The sequence below is a fragment of the Nipponia nippon genome, unplaced genomic scaffold, assembly GCF_047370975.1.
Source record: "Nipponia nippon isolate SJK-2023a ecotype South Korea unplaced genomic scaffold, ASM4737097v1 scaffold_7, whole genome shotgun sequence".
NCBI lineage: Eukaryota > Metazoa > Chordata > Aves > Pelecaniformes > Threskiornithidae > Nipponia > Nipponia nippon.
In genome coordinates this window covers 5,735,000-5,756,365 of record NW_028262391.1, presented here as the reverse complement: position 1 = coordinate 5,756,365, position 21,366 = coordinate 5,735,000, and positions in this window count along the sequence as shown.

Here is a 21,366-nt window from a genome sequence, read left to right as displayed (position 1 = left end):
ATTAGAACAGCCCTCCAGGGAAGTGAAAAGCAGGTCAACACCGTCTTCCTCCAGAGAGTATTCAAGACCACAGCATTCACTGCTGATGACGATACCCAAGAGCATCCTGTAGGGTAGGCTATGGTAGAAGAATGAAGAGGAAGGCAAATCTTTCTGCAAAATCATGCCAAATTAATGTGCCACAAGGAAAGAGTGTAAAATTTACAATGATGCTGCAAGCCCTGTGACTACGCCACCCTGCCAGAAGGTGGAACGGTGACCCTAGGTCTGCTCTCATTACTGTTTTACACATTTTATGCTGCACAAGCATTGGGTTAAGGAAGAAATAACCCACACAGAGAATTCTTTTTGAAAGCTAGGACTAAAACTACAGCTTCCAGTACGCTCTCCACAGCTGTGCCTTTACCACCAGACTACCAACAATTCGTTCCTTTGGAGGTGTGAATTTATACTTAGGAGAAAGTATGTATTACTACTGGCTGGAAGACGCAGGTCAAGGCACCTCCTTCAACCACACTTTAAAATAGCAAGCTTTATTCAACACTTCTTTAAGAAATTATGTAAGCACATACTCTAAGCAGAGAGAGTAAGTAATACACACAAAGGGGAGCCAAGCAAAGTTTGCATCTTGAATAGCTATGAAAGCAACACCAGCAAATCCATATATACTAATAATTTCTTCTTCTCTCAGCAATCAGTTAAGTAGAAATACGAAAAGTTTTGCCACATAAATTGGCTACATTTTGGTGTAAGTGGAAAATCTTCATGAATTTTATCAGTTTCAATTTTATTAACAAGATTCACTTTAACTGTCAGTATTAATTTGATGACAAAATGTAAATGATTCGGGAAGCCTTTCCTAATTGCCACATAATTATAAAGAGCAAAAATTCTCCTGCATCAGGTTCATTATTAGAAAGGATAAGTAAATAAATCTACAAAATAATTTATTCTGTTAGTTGCTGGGAAACCTCATTGTTGATATGACAACCATGGCACAGTAAACCAGATTACAGCTTGCTTCTGATCTGTATGTATTCTACGTTTTCATTAAGGGAAGTGTTTTCTATCTGCTAAGCTATAGTGACACCTACAGAAAAAAAGTATTTAAAATGGGGGACCTGGGAAGGAATTGAATTAGAAATAATTTTCAAGGGCTGCATAACCACACTTGTGTATGCATGCAATACGTATTGTTTAAAATCCAACAAGCAAGCTTTTGAATACCATACGCCAGTCTCTCAGGACTCAATTTATAAATGTTTTCATGGTAGTCATGTCAGAAAATCATGCTAATAGCAAGTTTCCAAGCAAAGTTGGTTAGTATAATAGCTGAATATATTTTGCTAACACTTCTTCAGAGGCAGTAATTTTTACAGTTTTCAAAGGATCAGCACTTTTTCCCTGTAGTGCTGCTGAATTTACAAAAAGGATCATCTTCAGAATCTATTGATTTTGCATTGTTGCACTGATGTCGTACAATGTGTTTTCTCTTGAAAATGTACTCAAGATTGGCTTCTGCTTTTGCAGAAGGAGGAAATATTCCTGTTTTCTAGGCCTCCTTTCCTTTAATAACTCAAAATGAAATGCTGTAGGAAGTTATGCCACATCTTTTGAAGTTGACGATGTCTTCAACATCAGAAGCCATTTTCAGTACTCAAATTCATTTAATATCACTTTCTTGAACACACAAAGCCTGACACTTTAAAAGACTATTTTCATTTTACTTTTTAACAAAAATCTGGCAGTACAACCTCCTCTTCTTTCTGTTCTCTTCTCAGTGGGCCTTAACACTTTTAGGTATGACAGTTAATGAAGAGTTAAATAGCAGCATGACATCAAGGGCTTCTATGAAGAGGCCTCTTTCTTTGAAGGATTTGATAGAAAATCTTTAACCAATTAAAAAAAGCCTTCATTACATTTCCCAATATAAAATTACAATCAGTATATTTTAAAATTAGTATCATTTCCATGGAGAGGAAATTCAGTACTGAGGGTAGTACTAAGCTTTCTGTGATAAATATGCAACATACAGAATACTCCTGCTTTTTAAGAACTACAACACACACTTCCTTAAGTGGGTGAGATCATAAGAAAGAGAGACAATGTGTTAAACAACATCATTTTGGCATTTCCATCAGACAAGCAGATTCTACTCGGCAGAAATAGAAGAGATGTTAGTGATACCCAACCTCAGCATGACAGAAATCTTGCGTGGGCTCAGAGATTCTCATGACAAGGGATTACAGTGAATGACCGCACTGGAGGTATGACAGATCAAGGAATCTACTGTTTCATTGATTTTTCCAGCATCCTCGGTTAATAGAGATATCCTGGGTGTAAGAAGGATACTTGCTTTTTAGTTGATAACAGTTCCACAACCAGAGGGGAAAGACTGCCTAAGGTTTCTTCTTCCCTGTGTTCAACATCTGGATATGATCACAAGCAAAGACCTAAATACCTGGACTTGGACCTAAATAAAACACAAACAGCTCTTCTAGTTGTCTTTATTCACTCCTATTCATTTAACCTATTCCTTTAGGATAAAATGGATTTTTTTGAGTTTTCTCAATTACCTTGACCTCAAGTTGTGCCTGTCCTAGACATATGTATTTGCTAAACTGTACAGATGACATTTATTTGCACAGAGCAGCCACTCTCATTAATCTGAGCAGACCATAAGGACTCTAAGCAGTGCTTGACACTGGTCTTAGGACTGCGATCATTCCAGGCTGGCAGCAGAAGGCCTCTATAGAGTTCCCTGTGAGTCTCTGAATAAATATAAATAGTCACAAAAAAGTTACCATCCACAGAACATTGGTTTATTACTCCCTGCACTTAAATGTTTATACAAACTTACAGGTGGTTATTTCTAAAGGAAATGATAAATTAAAAGAAACAATAAGGAAGAAATGATGCGGCTACCCCTCTAAGAGATAGGAATTACTTCTACCTCACCCCCTACCCAAACTGAAATGGAAAAGTTGGAATAAATTGGCAAGATGCACAGAGACATTTTTGACAGAGACAGACACAGGCAAGATTTTTTAGCTGTGTACAGCAAGAGTTAAAACCAACTCCATTAGCTCCTTCCTTAGAAAGCTCCTCACATTCCACCTACGTTAAATTGCTCCCTGACTTAAGTAATCATCTCTTTTCAAGCCCTTAAGCAATAATAACTGACTGGAGCTAGGGTGAGTGAACACCAAATAACATCAGTATCAGTGGCGGTAGTACAGCAGAAGCAGAGGTATTTCTGATACCAGCAAGTGTATAAAACATTCGCAGTTTAGAAAGGAAAGAGTCCTTTTGCATATTACAGACACGCTGCAGCTAAAATATTAAAAACCTGAGTGTTGCCCCAGGCATCCCAAAGTTTGTTGTACGATATAATTCATTTTAACAATTCTCGCAGACACAGAAAGCTAAAATAAAATAAATAAAAAACATCAAGTCAGGCAAACTTGTGTTTTTGTGGAATCCAAATCTAGTTCTCCCACAGTGATAGTTCTCATCTAGACCCCTTGTTCTGATTATCTCTGCATTTCCTATGGCAGCAAAGGCAGCTTTTGGAGTCGGTGATGGGACATGGCAGGCGTTTGCCCCAGCACAAGGAACGAAATGGCTCCTCCTTCTACAGCTATCTGCCAGTGCTGCCCATTATTTCCCCCATATTTGAAAGCCCTCTGTCATCCGTTTGGCCATATGTCTCCCTACAGCTGTATAATGGTATTCGTGAAGAACTGTATCACTGTAGTTAACGCAGTCAGGTGTCTGAGTGGGTGCTTGTATAAAGGCATGGGTGTGGATGTGTCCAAGATTTTAAAGCACTGACGGCACTAGGTGTCCATCATGCATCAGACAGTATTGTCTCTGTCAACGGATTTTTCATTTACTTCAGTATCTGAAGAGCTGTGACTGATTTTGGATGAAATAGCAGGTCTGCCTTGAGGCCCCTACTTTGTGGCTCAACTCTCATAAAAGTATTGCTGCTTTAGCTTCCGTTATCTTTTCTGACTGCTTTAATTTTGTTCCATGCATCTCATGCTGGTGAGGAGTCACTTATTAGGTTTCCTCCTCTCCTAATCCTTCTCTGCAGCCAGGAGAAGCAGCTTTTGTGATTGTGTAGTATTTTAAAGCAGTATCCTGCAACAATGATAAAATAAAAAGGGGAAAAGTCTGTTCCCAGATGTCTCACCTGGGTCTTTTGTAGCAGCTTTTGAATTGATCACATCTGGGTCTGTTTACAGCAGTTTAGCATGTCATGCAACAGGCAAAGAGAACTCACACAGCGTCATTCTCAGGCCTCTGTCTTTGTTGTAAAATGAGCTTTACACTTATTTTTATTTGCTTCCTTTTGCTCTTCATTTTGTAGGCTTTGGACAGTGGATGCCTGGAGAGGGCTGATCACACTTATGGCAACCAAAATATTGGCACCTCTGGACACCAGCATCATTTCATCTTCCCTCAAAGCAAATCATCTTGGTGGATTTGTTCGGTAACAGGGCTCTCGGGTTCACTTTCTGGCTGTGGTGAGCTTTTGTGTCAGAGCAGCATTTCAGCCAGTTCCTATTCTTTTTATCATTCAAGATAGGAATGGGTTTATTTAATGCCGCTCACGTTCCTTCCTTTACTTCATTTTCTTTTCACAAATCAGAGTCTCAAGTCCCATCTCAATATTCAAAATACACTATAAAAATACGCAGCACTGATCTAAAGCAAACGCACATACAAATCCTCCCTGTATATTTAACTAAGCACTCCTAAACAGTAATTTCATTCCAGGGAAGTCCGAGCACAGCTTTTAACCTCTGCTTTATATGCTACCCATATATAAACACAACATCAACCACATCACAGACAGGACCACATTGCATGGGGTAAGAGTGTAGAATTTAGATTTCGGCTATAATAATACCTTCAAAGTTTAATTTTATCAAAAGTTCTGTTTGCTCAGACACCTCACTATCACTTCAGCTATCGTATCTGAATATGGGGATTGAGACACTCTCAAGAAGTGTTAGACCAAGAAAACTACCCTGAGTGATATCTGTTTCAAACACTTCTGAAAATCTCACTCTAAACACCCTCTGAAATCCACGATTTATATTGGGTACATAGGCACACAGTGAAAAGAGAATTTGTGACATATGATCATGTTAGACACATAGAACATGTTGCACAGAATTTAATATTATATATTAGACATAAATCTTCTCTGCTTTTAGAAGGCAAATGTCACAGACACCATACACCTCAACAAGCCTTAAAAGTCATCTACAGACAGATGTGTTTGGTCCTAAAAGAAGTCCAAAAATGTACACACAAATGAAGAATATTTTTGGCCACCAGTGCAACAGGTAAGTTCAGAAGAGTTCTGAGCCCAATAAGGACCTGACAAAGCAAGCTATTCAAATGAATAATAAGCGATCCTACCAAGAGAGGAAGGAGAAATGTCTGTCGTATCTCAGATAACCTCCCCCTATCCACTGCCATGACACAGTTTCAGCCAACCTTAGCCAAGCACCAAGCAAGCAAAAGTAGCTGAACAGTTTGATGAAAAAGCAAGACAGAGCAGTGCATCACAGGCATACTGATGTCATCATTACTCCCGGGACTTGAATAGTCAGCGAACAAAGGAAAAAAATGTAAATAGTTGAGCGGAAGCTGAAGGACCTGTACCACATTATGGGAGAGAACCCCCGCCCCTCCCAAACCCCCACCGAAATTGGAATGGGTAAAAAAATCTTGTCTAAATTACTAAATCAAGAAAATGATGTTAATAGTATTATCAAAAGCTAAGGACTGCTTCCTTTCAGGGTCTAGAAGACTAGTCAGCTAGTAGGTTACTTTTAATTTTGCATGCAACAGGACATAACTTCACTGCAGATGACGGTAGCAAACACCACATCATGAAAGGCAATTTTCCTTCTAAAACAGAGTGCAGTATTCATTCTACAAGCCTACTGAAACCTCTACCAAAAATCACGATTCAATAACTGCAAATGTCTGAATTAAGCACACAGCTGTTGTGGCAGGCCCAAGATCCTGAGCCAGTCCAAGGGAATAATCCTTCACAGACAAATGAGTGCTCTCAAGATTAAAAAAAAAAAAATTGTTCGCAGGTGGCCAGCAGTAAACTGGATATAAGTCAGATTACAGAATTGTCAAATGCAAGATTAACTGTTCTCTATTCAATGGGAGAAGAAGGTTCTCTCCATTGTTATGTTTGCTTAGGAAATTATAGAAATAACATGCCTGAAAAATACACAAATTCTTTATTATTTATTGAATAGCCTTAGATTTGCAACATAAAACAGCCCTCAAAAAGCAATGTAAGCTAAACCACTCCTTTAGCTTGGACACCAAGCGTTTCCAGTTACTGAACTAGTGGTAAAAGAAATTGTTTATCCTTGCATAAAGTTGAATACTGGACAGTGAGAAAATTATTTAGCTTCCACTTAGTGACTTACAAACTTCTTTCTCACATGCTACAGAAGACCATTCTTCTGTGGCTAATCTTCTTAATTTTACACAAATTTGGGCTTTAATGCCTGTCTTAAACCTCCATTATTTAAAGCATCTTATTTTAATGTTATATGTAAGCATCAAGCTTTACTAGAGCAATAGGAAACTAAGAAAGTATACTGAGCAAATTTCCCCCAAAATTTACCAACTTCTGTTGATGAGAGCTTCATTCTTTCTCAAACTGTGTCATTATATATTCTTATCACTTACTTGATGCTTTGCAGTATAATTTTCCATAAGCACCTTTGATCAAAAGCATCCAAATGTTTTCTTCTAGCTCTGCCAAATGCCAGATTTCTCATCTATGCAACAAATCAGGAATTTTAAGAGCATTATACAGGCAGTCTTCGTGGAATCTGAAAAGTCATTTGCTTCATCATGTGGATGGCTGCATTAAGCCTCTTCTAAACCATTTAATTACGTTACTAAACAATGTATCTAGCATACCTTTTATACCAAACATAGCTGTATTCATAAAAAGGTGAATTAGTCATAGGCTATTATGAGGACCAAGGGGGATCACATGAAAGAGAGTATTATCTTTGATCAGTTTAGCAAAGTACCATCTTTTGGGTTTTAATTGCTGCCTCTCATTAGATAAGATGAATTGAAAGAAAAGCGCTAATGGAGAGAGAAGATCCATTTAAACTAAAAATGCTATTTAAAAATAAATACATTTCTGATGGCCAAATAAATTAATAAATAAAATCAAAGTTAATCTGGAAGTGAGATGAAGGTTCCAACTTGACTCTTAGAGCAGTGAGGTTCTGGAAGCACCTCCCAAACATAGTATCAAGAGCAAAAAACAACCAACCACACAGAAAAAATTTACATGCTGCCTTCAAAATAAGGGTTAGACTTGCTGATACAGGACTGCTTCTTCTAGGACCTCTAATGGAGAATTTTTTTCCTAGAGTAGGCAGTGAATTTGAATCCTTCTCCTAACATTACATCAACAGTGCCCCTCTATACTGACCAATGTAGCATAACTAGCATTTACATAAAGAATTACATATGTGGCAGCCTGATTGCCATTCAGCTAACATTTTCAAGGAACTATAGACAAGGATTGTTTCCCAACTAGCAAATTTAAAACTCATCCATGACTGACTAAGGTTCCTTCCCACCCACAGACAGTAATTCATTTATCGATATTCAATTTCCTCTGTCATCCAATCACTTCTGTAAGCTTCCACAATCAGTTTTAATTAGAATATTCTGAGTTATTTTGTATCAACAGCAAATTGTCACCTATTTACCTCCTTTTCCAGACCACATTTGTTACATAGTTCTGGCCTTGTAATTGTCCTCCACATGAAAACATACAATCCTATCCCTCAGGTCCTCTTTTTTTTTTTTTTTTTTTTTTAAGTTACAAATGCATAAAAGGCCTGATATTTAGTCCAACGCTTGTTCAATTTCTTAAAAGCTTTTTATAATTTTTAAGAGGCTTTTCAGAAAAATCTACACACAGTATGTAAATTATGTTACCCACATCGACATACTTGCTAACTTCTCCAAGGAGCTACGATCTTCCAGGTACTGTTTATCTTCCTAAAAGTTACAGTGATATGCAACACAGGTTTATCCATTCCTCTGACTACCTTACTTTTTTCTTATGCTGTACTAATAAGTCAGACTTACTTGTCCTTGAATGCATCTACACACTGAAACACTAAAAAGGCTGGTGTAATAGTTACTCCCTGCTATTCCTTCTGCACTGAGGCAAATTTAAGTGGTGTACCACAGCAGAAGTCTGGTAATTTCACATTTTAATTCCCTTAGAAGTATTGGGTGAAGACCATCTGGTTTTTGTGAAGTGTTACTGCTCAATTTATTGATCTGTTTCAAAACCTGCGGATTGCTAAAGAGAATAGAGCTGTGTTACAAAGGTCAATTCAGTTCAACAAACCCCGCAGAAAACTCACATTTTGCAATATCATTTCCCTAGAAAAACTCAACTACAGATGTGGCGCCTGTTCTTCTACAAGACATAGCTTGTTTGCTATCTTTCCGGCTGGGTTAAGTGAGGTAGGCATCATGAGGGAATCCAACTGAAGTCATAATGCTAAAGCTAAAGCTGCTATATATTCCACAATTTTGCTACAAATCATTGGCTTTATTAGGCCACTCACACTGCTTTTATACACACACACTCTCAAAACATATGAATGTAAGGTTGAGCATCAATAAATACATTGTTGCTCTTGCAATATGTAATCTTTCCATTTTAAATCTAGCTCCTCTATGACAAAATATGAAACAACTCCTTAGTTTCATAGTCATATACATATACTGTATGCATCCATACAATTAAACCTCCTCTGTCTTTCTCTCTGCCACTCCTTTCCCTACTCCCCTCATCTTCTAAAAAAATAACCTGGAACCCAAGCTGATTTTAATAGGATTTTGTCTACCGGATGCTACATTTCTAATAACCCAAAATAAGTAAAACATTCTCATTTGAGGAAAATGTACACATCTTCCAAAATTAGAACTGGTACGGAAGAATCCTGTTGTGTGCGTCTTATGGGAGCTTTTAGTTCTTGACTGTCATACACACAAAAGAATAGCAATCGATTGTTTTTAGTTTCCTGACCTGAGATCTATACAAAGTGTTTAGAAGGTACCAGCAACATCCCTGCTGAGGGCTGCCTTCCAAAGAGGAACACTGATGAACAAAACAAAGGCTGGAGCCAGAGAGCCTGCTGAGGAACAGAGGTCAAGGCACTGCCTAACAGTAGGGAATCAAGAAACAAAGTCAGGAGAACCTTTCCTTGACTGCAGCAAGGGTTGGGATGGAGGGGGTGGTCAGGTGGGGAAAGAGGCCTGGAGACCAGAAATTTCTGTAGCAAGTGCCCCAAACGGAAAACTCACCATTAAAGACCAACTCTGCTGTGCAATCAGCCACATCTTTTTCTTGTCTCTTCTCTCCCCTCCATTTGTTCATTACCAGCTACAATGGGAAGGAAAGGAAGAAATTAAGGACAAGAAGCAAAGTCTGAGGCACAAGCAGTAGATGCCTCCTATAATAGGAGATAAAGGAAAAGGAGAAAGAATTGTGAATGTTTACACAAGAACAGTTTATTTGCTTTACCTTGCAATATATTGCATCTTGATCAGCACCTACTGGAATCAAAGGAGGCAAGGGCGGTCGGAGAACATGAAGAGAAAGCACAGAAAAATGTGGGAGGAAACTGGGCTAGGTCTCTAACGATGTTCAACACCCACAATACCTGGCACAGAAGATTTTGGAAACAGGCAGTTTATTCAAAACCTAGATAAAAGTTTGGCTGTTTACTGTCATAGAGGATCACTGAAAAAGTAATTTCTAATAAAAAAATACTTTCACTAAACAAAACAAATAAAACCAGCTACAACATTCTTCAGTTATCTTTTCTATAACGTGAACCTAAGAATGGAACAGCTGCCACGTTTGGCTGACAATTTGGTTGACATTTTGACGCATCATTCAAATTCAGAGCATTTTTCTTCTCTCTGAAGCAAACAGATTTTGCTTTAAATAGCCCATTTCATGCAGTGATGCTTGCAGGCACAAATCCTTGGTTGTCAATGAAAAAATGTTTAACTGTTTTGTAAATTATGAGTGACTTCTTTTAAAAGCACAGAGAGATTTTCACATTATAAGACCACAGAATTTGAATCAAAATGAAGAGTGAAATATAGAATGGATATCACCAAAAGGAGGAGGTATTTTGCTGTTCAGAACTTTTTTTTTTTTTTAATTAAGAAGAAATGGCAATTGCACACATCAGAATATTTACCACATTTCAGCATGCTTTTCTTCGAGCACCTGTTGAATTCCAGGACACAGTCACTGACGTGTAGCGCTCCACGAGTGATGTGGGCAACAACCACACAACTCATAGCTCTCTGCAACATGCTACGATCTCTACGATGCTGTAGCGAGAGCCTGCAGAAAACTTGAAAACATGAAAGCTCCGTCAGAAGAGAATTCACTCGTGCAATTTAGCCCCACCATACAGAAAACAAACGCTGCCAGTAACATGCATACTGCTGTTATGCTATTTCTTTCAGAAAATTTTCTAAGTGTGTTTCAGTTCATTCCATTTGATTTCTTAAGTTTGTGCCAATATTCATATTTAACTTCTCATTTTGACTCAAATCCTGTTGTCCAGTAATGTGAAAATCTTACTGTCCTTTTGAAAGTCACTCAAAATTGACAAATCAAGCATTTTCACAGGAAACAAAGGCCACGCTTAGCCTCACAAGGCTTAGCTCCCTTCCTTTTCTTATTTACATTCACACAGAAACATTTCAACAGATTATAAAACATTTTAAAAAGGCGTCGTTAACTTAAGGCCTGTTAACCTTTGCGGAAACTGAGAGACTTTCAGGACACAGTCACACGTCAAACTAGCACGGGCAACGATGGTGGTAACAGAACTGGGGGCTCCCAAGAGAAGGGCAACAAATCTGCTCCTCTCTTCTGGCTTTTCCAAGATCATTAAGTTATATCTTTTGGAGGAAGAATTCAAAGGAGTCGCCATTAGGGCTTCAGAGGTTTTCCAGTGGACCTCTTCCTTGTCCCAGTAGATTTTTCCTGGACAGGACATCTGGCCTTATTCATCTTCCTTCACTAGACGAACTGTTATTAAACATTACTGCGCTTACTTAGTTGTTTTCTTGCTTTCCAGAATGCATAGCAGACAGCACTACCAGCGTCTTAACACCAAGCAGGAAAAATACTGCATTACTCTGACCGTGATTTTCCTATGCCTTGGCAGACTACTTAACATCGTTAATACCCTGGAGTGGCCCATAACTTTTGCTATGTGTTTTCAATTGATTAGCTTCCTAGGCTGCTCTGGCTTCTGAGACAAGTTTTATTTTGACAACATGCTGAGAGTACAGCTGCCTGGGCAAGTTATCTGCAACTAATAAAACTCTACAGTTATTTCTTTTCCTGATATTTGACTAAATGAAAAAAAAGCTTTTGTTGAGCAGCAAGCATCCTATTTTGTTTAAAAAATTGTCAGGAAAGAAACCTCATCATTCTTCAGCTGCCTTGTTAAATGTAGATGCCATACAAAGTAGTAATGATAAACACCCTGCAGACAGATCAAAGTCCTGTAAGTGAAAAACAAACCCCACTGTTGTGAAATAGTTTATGATGTCGTGCAATTTTCTAAGCATATACAATACTCCTTACACACTATACCATAAGCCGTGGTCCTAGTGTTGTAACACAATTCTCATTTCTGCAGCTTTACATTGCAGGAATAATGTAAATACAAGAGACATTAATGTAGAAGTTGAACATCCCAACTTTTAAAATTTCAGTACAAAATGCTGCAGGGAAGTGGAAGGAAAATGGTTTACTTTAAGATTATTGGTATATTCGAGTGTTATACACATAAGTTATATAAGCAAACTCATAAACTTTCCCGGAATTACATTGCCAAATATATTCAGGTAGAAAAATTAACATGCAAAATAGTCTCTAGAAAGCTATTTTGACTTTCAGAACAGAGTCATCTTATGCAGCATAAGAAATGTTACTTGGTTATGCTTATCTACGACAGTTAAGCAAGTTTTAATTTGTACTGCAGAATGGAATGCGCATAACTATAAAACACTGTCTTTTGAAGTGGTGTAAGTTATAAATGTCTGTTAAATTATGAAAAGATACTTCATGTTCCCAGTGCAATATAGAAGGAAAAAAAAAAAAAAAAAAAGGGTAATCATGGCATTTCTGTATTGTTTTTTGATGAAGTGAACAGCATTTTAAACTGTAAACCCCTCAGAGCAGTAATCTCCTTATTCTTTTAAGAGGTTTGTAAAATACCAGGACGACTTCCAGTACCCTTTAAATACAAATTGCATTGTTAATTTCAAAAATTTTCCATGAAAATCGGTTTTTGCCAACATAGCCTAAAAAGTTCCTAGTAAAATTAAAGCCGACTCGGCAACAATAGTATTCATAACTATGAATGTTATTTACCCTTCCTGCTAGTTACTCTATCTTAACTTTGGCTTGGCTAATAATGTCTTGGTCAAATCAATTCTTAAACCTTCAGCCTACTTAATAATTTCATGATCTAGCCAGTTCTTAAACAAACAGAAGAAGACAGCTGCAGTTGCTTCAATTCGTCTGTTAAAAATGCAAACCAGCAAAAATATTCCATACAAAGCAGGTTACTGTCTCTAGCCATACTGCATTTCCTACAAACAGAGCAAATTCTAATCTGTTTAATTTATCAGTGTCTTTCTGTATTGGCTATGAAGCTTTCCAGCTTGAAAACTGAAAAATCTAATTAGCTTGCTTAATATCTACATTGAAATTGAAGTTTAGTGCTGTACTCCATCAAAATGGAAATGTTTTTTCCCCATTCCCATCTCAAACCCGTACAAGGCATGAAATTTCAAAGCACTCAACAGCAAGTAGTTTGAAAAGGGAAATAGAGCCACATGAACGTCGTTTAGAACTGCTCATGTCCAGTTCTTGTTTTCCCACTCTTGGCTACATCGCAAGCAGGAAAGACTACTTTATAACCAAGCTCTTATTTAATACTACACCTTCCTGCATGGGAAATATTAGTCTACCTACAACCAAGCTGAAGATTTTATTTCATTCCACATTAATCTTGCAAGCACTTCAAATAAGCACATGAAATTTAGACAGCAGAATGTGAGAACTTTTTGACTGTCACTCTTAGCACCTACTATGACAATACCTGGTAGCGATGAAATTTTGCATGTCTGGCGAATTATTTTAGAAGTCATATCATAGCTTTAAATCAAAAAGATGGAGAGAGGTTTGTAAAAATTGGGTAGTCTAAAAAGGTTTTAATGTTTAGCTCACAGCAGAAGTCAAGCCAGTCACCAGATCACACAGGGCACAGAATGTGTTCTCTGTACTAGGACATTTTTTGGAAAATTATTTCCATAGCTCTGTATTTCTCAGGCAGTTTATTAACCTGAACCCTGTCTCCTACACTTGAGAAAGTTCACAGCAGTTTAGAGACTTTGGAAATTACTTCCAGGAGCTCTTCTCTTAACAAACAGTACATAGGGGTACTGCCCTTGCCACTCCAAGCCCCTCTTTCCAAGCAACCGTGTACATTAGGTTGACTGACTGGGGTGAAAGTAGATGAAGTCCAGTATGCAGTAGCTAATGCAGGCAGTGGAGTTCATCACAGTGATGGAGGAAGATACTGCATTATGCAGTATGTTTTATAAAATGGATTCCAAAGTCATTTAAACAGCGAAAGCAAAAATGTGAGTAAGAACATTATGTGCTTTTTCACCGGCAAGACTCCCACAGACTTTATTAAGAAAAGATAGGCTGTCCCTGGATGTTCTTAAGATTTCACCATTTAAAATTAAGCCATTTACATAATCTGTGCTGAAAGAGAGGCCAGGATATTCTCTTCTTTTTACCAATGGTAGTAAAAAGTAATCAGAGTCCTTATCTCTGCTCCTGTTTTGACCTTCTCCAAAAAAACTACACAACAAAACCAACTTGTCATCTTTTAAATGGACACAAGCTCTCAAAGTCACCTTTGAAAATGCAAAAATTAGAAGAAAAAATGGGGGGTGGGCAGAAGCAGAAAGGTTGTATCTATAACTGTAGCTCTTTCTATTCTAAAAACTGTTGTCTTAATTCTGTTTCCTCACTCCTTTCTGGCCTGCTTCTGAGATCCAACTTCTCTGAAGCACAGGCCACCTCACCTACAGAGAACGTTGTGTAGCAGAATGAGGCTTTAACTTTGATTAGCATGTTTTAGTACTGTTCTCACAGATATACTAACAATCGGAGGGGGGAGAAAAAAAAAAAAACCAAAAAAAAAAACCAACCAAGAACTGGTGTAAGAACAGCTTAGCCAAGAAAGAAATAACCCGTGAAAGCTTGATGATTGGAATTAAGGAGGACAGACGATATGGAACCTTGTTGTCTCAAAAGTTTCTGGGACTTTGTTCTTTCTGCTACGTAGCTGGTGTTCTATACTCCAATTGTGATCATAAAAGCTATTTTTACAGCACTTTAGCAGCTAAATGCAAATAATGCCAGAAACAGTAGCTGTGTTTTAAGCAATATGTGATGGCTTTAATTGATAATTTAATAGTAATTCTAATGTAATACAGCAGATAGGAAAATGAAATCTAGTAGTGGAGAAAGTATATATGTATTCGGCAAGCTACAGTAGCCAGACAGAAACGATGCAACTGAGCATTACTTTTCAGGACTATATATTCATAGTACGTTAAGAAAAGTGTTCACATTTTTCAAACAGAGCCATATTCAATTAACTTGTCTTCAGGCTTCCCTGCAGAAATGATTCAAACTTAGAATAAAAAAAAGAAAATGCTTTGTCAGGGCTCTGGTGCAGAAGCAGCATTGGTAGAAAGAGTTTGTGCGCACCACATCGTGGGCCACTATATTTATGAAAAGATTACAGACTGTGCCAGATGAGCTCTCTGAGCCCAAACAGTGAATCTGTACCATCTCCAGGTCACAGCGACACGGGCAGACCCAGGCTCAGGGACTATTTCCTTCCAGGCCCTCTGGTCTTGGCCTCCTTCACAATGGAAGGAGTCTCTCGCACTTCTTAGACACATCTGCTCAAGTTCCCTTATAATTCCACCTGGCTGCGGGAAGTGTGAGCACAGAGCTACAGGGAACACAGATGCAAAGCAAGGAAATACAGTTTCTGCAGAGAAATCCCTCAGTATACAGAACAAAGAGGTTTGGACACAAAGAACCATTTAAGGGCTACAAATACCTCTCCCCCAACAGATACTTGGACCGATTTTGTTCGACTCCTTTAGCAAAGGTTGTCCTGCACTTTTTCCAGCTCCTATTTCTCATTCATATGGGTTTCCAAACTAGACAGGCACCCTCCGTTAAAATATAGTCATTGTTAGAATCTGAAGCTGTCCCAGCAACAAAACTGGAGAAATGCTTTGCCCTCTCCTTTCTCCCCTCAAAACAGTTTTCTAGGAAGAAGATCTGTGCAAAGTGGAAAGCCATGCTGGCATGTATTCCATCGTTCAGTGGAGGAATATAGATAGGTTTTCATTGTCTGTCTCAATCATTTCTTTATCGCATCAAGTTCCTCCTACAGAATGGATTGCCCGTTTTACAGCCATTTATGGTTATAAACAGAATCTTAAGTAGATCCAAGCATAATTCCCAGTTCACAAGGACCACCTCTACATCTTTATGCAACTGCTTCTTTAAAAGTTCCTGCATCCACTGCCATTGTTTTATGGTACAGAAAAACTTACTACAGCAGAAAATCATGGAAAGTCTCTCCCAAGGGAGTAAGGACTTCCTTAGGCTAGGAATTTTCAACCTTGTGTAGACAAATATATAGTAAATGTAACATATGGAAGACTCACACTAGACAAAGGAAAATAAAAGAAATTTATAGAGTTTTCCTATTTCTTCCAAAATAATTTTAAAACAATGCTAGATGTACCATAACTGAAACACTGTCAAAAAAAAAAAAAAAAAAAACAAAAAACAAAAAAAAACCAAAAACAAAGAGATGTTTGTATTCTCCAACATATTAATACTAAAATTTTCTGTTGTATTAGGTTCAGAGAAATGTTTTATGTACACATTGGGCCAAATCCTGAACTGTGGATATTCATGAAGGATTTGCTGAGGCTTCCCGCCCCCGCCCCCAGAAGTTTTAGTTGAACTAGTATGCATAATCTAATTCTAACCTCCCACGGTTTCACACCTGCCACGCTGCAAACTTTGCCTTCCTTATTAGCTACTACTCGGAAGTGGACCTGAAATGACCTGTTTATACAGACTCAAAAAACTGACCTCTGCTTCTCAAAAAGCCTGTGCAAGTGCCATTTTTTTAGTGAAGTAAAACAAAACCACTGGAACAGATATTCTGCTGAGTATTTGTTCCTTAACATCTTTGTTGTCCTTCCTTTGGAAATCAGCATTTGAAATCCCTCTGTTTTACTGAAATCACAGATAGCTTTTTTTTGTGAGGGTCTTTACATCCCTCAACATATGGAAAATTAGTAGCAGGTTTTTGAGGTTTCCATTTCTTGTGCTTGTTAACTGATCTCTAATATTAATATAAAGTAGATTATCATGTTTTCCTCCCTTACAACAAGCATAAGCATATTCAACAACCTAATTAATCCTAAGTAAATAGAAAGTCACGGAACACTTCTCTCGACCAAAATAATTTAGAAATGCCCTTGTGTTGATGACTTGCAATTTGCAGAATTCATTTTTCAAATGAAAAAGACAGATGTATTTTTCCCTGATGTAAAGGGTCTGGATAAATTAAAACTAATTGGTTTTATGTGTTTCTGGTAATTGAATGAGATGCACGTAAGCCATATTATGATGGAGGAAAGAACAACCCTTAATTTTTATAAATGGGATGCAGCACCTTAAAGTCTATTAAAGGTTAGAATCAAACAGTAAAACAGAGCTCTGCTCTGTTAGAGTGCTAGAGTATGTACCAGAGACCTTTACAGTACCAGCACAAGTAGTCACAAACCGTGTTTTCAGTGTAATTCATTCATTGCCAGAACTGGTTGAAATGAAACATGAACAGGAAAATCTCAGTTCTCACTTTCCAGTCTCAACGTATTCTTTTGTGGACAGCCAACTACAGTAGCAGAAGTAGATAGCACTTCACATGGTTTCTACAACTTGACTACTTCGATGAGTGCCCCTTCTATATAAAAAAAAAAAAAACCAACAAAGTTAGACATTATCAGGCATGCAGCCAAATGGCAGCTAATTAAAATATTTCAGGGACTCCCAGGTAAGTGCTTTAGAAATAAGCATTCAACTGAAGTTAACAGCTGTTAAGTTTGTCTGTATTTTGAGAACAAGGCACATTCATTTTACACTGTAAATTTGTTCCTTAATGGTCACGGAAACGTGGATGTTTCATATTAAGCAATTACATATACACACATCAGAATCCAGCATAACAGCACAGCACCCTGGCTGGATAGTGCCAGTCTGATGATACTTCACCAGCGATTCTGTGACCTTCCCTGAAATGCACTAAGATACTTAGTGGAAGGCAAGGGCAATGGAAGTCTCAGAATTATAGCGCTTGGGAACAACACAAATTTCACATGATTCCTTTATCACTATTGCTGGATATTTCTCTTCTGGCAAGCTGGAGAAAAAACTGATATTTAAAACACCAAGATACAGAAACTGACTGAAAAAATATTTGGCAACTTACTATCAGCTAGATTTGCCTGTAGAAGTCATCCACTGGTACCAGGCAACTGGGTAGGTCCACTAGGAAAGGCTATTTCAAGAGAACAGTACAAGACAGGAGTCTTGATGGACTCTCTTCTGATAGTAGCTCCACTTGATGCATCATTAGTTTCAGGTAATAAGAAAAAAGAAATACTGGCTGGTAAGAAAGAATTCTGTAATGACCTGGGGCTAGTAAAGTTCAAAATATTAATACATGGGTAGAATTTCCCCGTCAGAGATGGGCAGATAATCCCTGTGAAGCACAAGAGCTCCTCTGACTACCTAGAAACATCTAATTATTACCATATGCTAATCCTGCTTAGATCAGCAGCACTCTGATATGTAAACTGCCGAAGTACATTGCTCTTGGTACCGAAACCAGGACAAGGTCATAAAGCTTGACAATGGACAAAAGACACTTCCTAGGTTTTCAATCGTCCCAAATAATGTTTGTAACAAGTCTCTAAGCAGAAGAGTGGTGGAGTCAAATTTTTCCTGGGTCTCACATCAAGCTCTTAACAAAAAAATCATGGAGAGAAAAAAAGCTGAGTGTTGGAATACTAATATTTAAACATCACACACAAAAATCATGCCTAATCTATTTTCTTTAGTTGCAAGGACAGAAAGGAAACATTTGCTTGTAAGATAACAAAGGAGCCCTAAAAATCTCTCCAGTAATCCAATCCAATCCTTTCTAGGTTCACCCATTCTTGTACTGTATAACCACTAAAAATAGTTAGCCCACCTGCCCACCAAGCAGTCTGCTACATTGATGCATATTATACTGAGAGTTGCTGGAAAGCAGAAAATGGCCATATTCAAAACAGCTAAAACAAACAAACAAACAACCCCCCCCCAAAAAAAAACAAAAAAAAAGAAAACCAACAGACCTACAGAGTCTGTCAGACTACTGAAAATTAGGTGTGTCCACATGAATCCTAGAATACTTTAATATATAATGAATGTGATATCCTCTTTTAAAACCCAAATTGATTGCAAGTTAATTCATAGGTTTTATGTTTTGTAAAATCAGGTTGCCAGAAGTTAATGTACACAAAAAGACGTGTAGACTTACTCTAGAAGCTCAAAAAAATAAACTGGTCTTTCACTTTTTTCCCCTCTCCTTTTCTCTTTCTCTAATGGGACAGAAAAGATCATTTTTCTGTGCAAATCCCCTGACACGGGTTTAGCTCTGGCCATCCCTACAACAGGCACAGGAGGAAATAAAAAAAAAGAAAAAAAAAACAAAACCATTTTCACATTGTATTTGTATCAAGGCAGAAATGCAGAGAAGTACATGAAACCACATCCATAATCATCAGCGGCAAGCTTTCAACACTAGATTTGTTCTATTTGCACCAGAAAAGCACGCAATAAATGTCACAGAACTGCATCAGTTCAGATGCATTTTTTGGTCTTCTAGTTAGGATATCGGTTCCATCACTAGGTCTTGAAGAGAGGAAAAAAAAAATTCCACACCAGAAAGACATCTTCAAGTGTGTTAAACCTAGGAATACAAAACTGAGGTGCATTTAAATCGTCACTGGCTAACCAAAAAGATTACTAATACATTGAAGTAAGCTTATTTTTAGTCCAAAGTTTGTTAGAGGTATTATCAGAAGCATTTTTGTCTTTCAAGAAAAAGAGATGGGAAGGGAAAACCTAAAATCAGATGTCGAAAACAGTCAGTAACTTTCTAGTTATCTCCGACAAGCACAAACACCAAGGATTAACCTGACTGTTGAGGGCTCTAGGCACACACTACAGCAGCACCTGCTTCATCGGTTTTCTAGTTAAAAACGGCTGGGAACAGCATGGAAGCAGTCAGCCTATCTGTGCAAGGGAAATGAGTGTAATAGGAATATCTGAAAAAGTAACTCAAAAAGAAGGAAAAGGTTACATTCATGAGAGAAAAGCACTGGCCTTAATCTGCAAAGTAGAACACCTGCTTTCTGATTTTATTCTTAGAATTTCTGGCAAAGAACTACTGTAATAAAACACCAATATATGGTAAACTTCATAAAGAAAACTGAAGTGGAAAATAGGCCCTCACCTTAAAGACAAGAAATGAGGCAGGAAATCAAATCAATGGTCTGTTCAGCCTGACGGCTCTAGTTTTTATGAATTAGGGTTACTGAAGTATTTTTTCCTGCAAAAGAAATTGTTGAAAAGATTACTGTCTATGTTGTCTAATAGTGCATAATTGATGGGGGGGGTCAGACAACAAATGCATACTACATTACAGTTCTATGGCATGGGGGGAATATCAACAAGTACGTGTTCAATTGTCAGAACCTAAGTAATATATTGGAATGTTTCCACTGATAGGAAGGTCACCTGCCACCTCTGAACACAGAATCACAAGGTTTTCAAGATGAGCACTCAAAGACGTCTTTAAGCATTTGAGGCTATAAACAAAATTAATTTCTTAAAACTATGTACATTTCCTAATTAACCAATGTAGTGATTGAAATCATGACCTTTAATAAAAGGCATCTGACATGAAGTTTCGTAACTTACTGATCACTGTTGCTGTGGTGAAAAACGACTGAAGTGGACACATAATCCTTTCATTAAATATAAGATGAGTAACAACATGGTGAAAAGCACGTACAATGTTGCTTTCTGAATTTCATCTTCTATAAACTCCTCATTTAAAGCAGTTATGAGAGAACTGTGGAACACAGGTGGAAGATGTAACACAGGATACAAAGCTTCTCTTTCTATATGAAAGTTTCTGTGAACAACAGTTACCATTTTAGTCCTGTCAGGTGATTTACCCAAAAATGGGTAAGAATAATAGTCAGACAAAAGCTTTTCCTTAATCCCACTTCCAAAATTTCCCAACACAATGAGACAGAAACCTTTGTGACTGCAATTTGATACACTTTTTTTGATCAAAACTCGGGGCGGGGAGCAGGGAAGCTTTTAAGATACTCTGAAAAGCATCTTAAAAACCACAGTGGAGGAAACTAATAAAAGAAGGAAAAAAGTGTCCACCACATTCAAATAGAACATGATGAAGGAAAAAAAAACTTTAAAGAAAGCTGAAGCGTGCTGCTGTGTCTGAGAAACCTAAAGATGTCACCAAAAGACACCAGTCAGATCATTTCAAAACCGTAACTTCCTGCCACCTCCACAGAAAAACTACTGGGTACAATTAAGCATCTCCTCAAAAAGAGAGCAGAAACCCTCTTTACATTGAAGTACCAAGTCAGCATGTAACAGCCAAGGAACCTTTTACTGAAGTTATATTAATTGCATTTAACCTCAGATTAACTCGGAAGGTGAGAAGGGGAAGAAGAAGAAACCTTTTTATACAACACAGATGCAACAAGTTCAAAAGTACAGTTGAGACCTTGTCATCATCAGATAGAGAAATTAAAATGGTTTGGTGAAATCAAAACCACCCAAGATCATCTTTTTACTGTATTTCTCTTTGTTCTCTTAATCTTAAAAAGCCTGTAAGATAGAAACCCACAGTACAGCTGAATTTGGTATGCTGAACGCAAATCACTCCGAACTGGCATACTGGAACAGTGAAAGTAGTACAGTGCAGAAAGAGAATTGACTTCTCATTGACGCTGAGC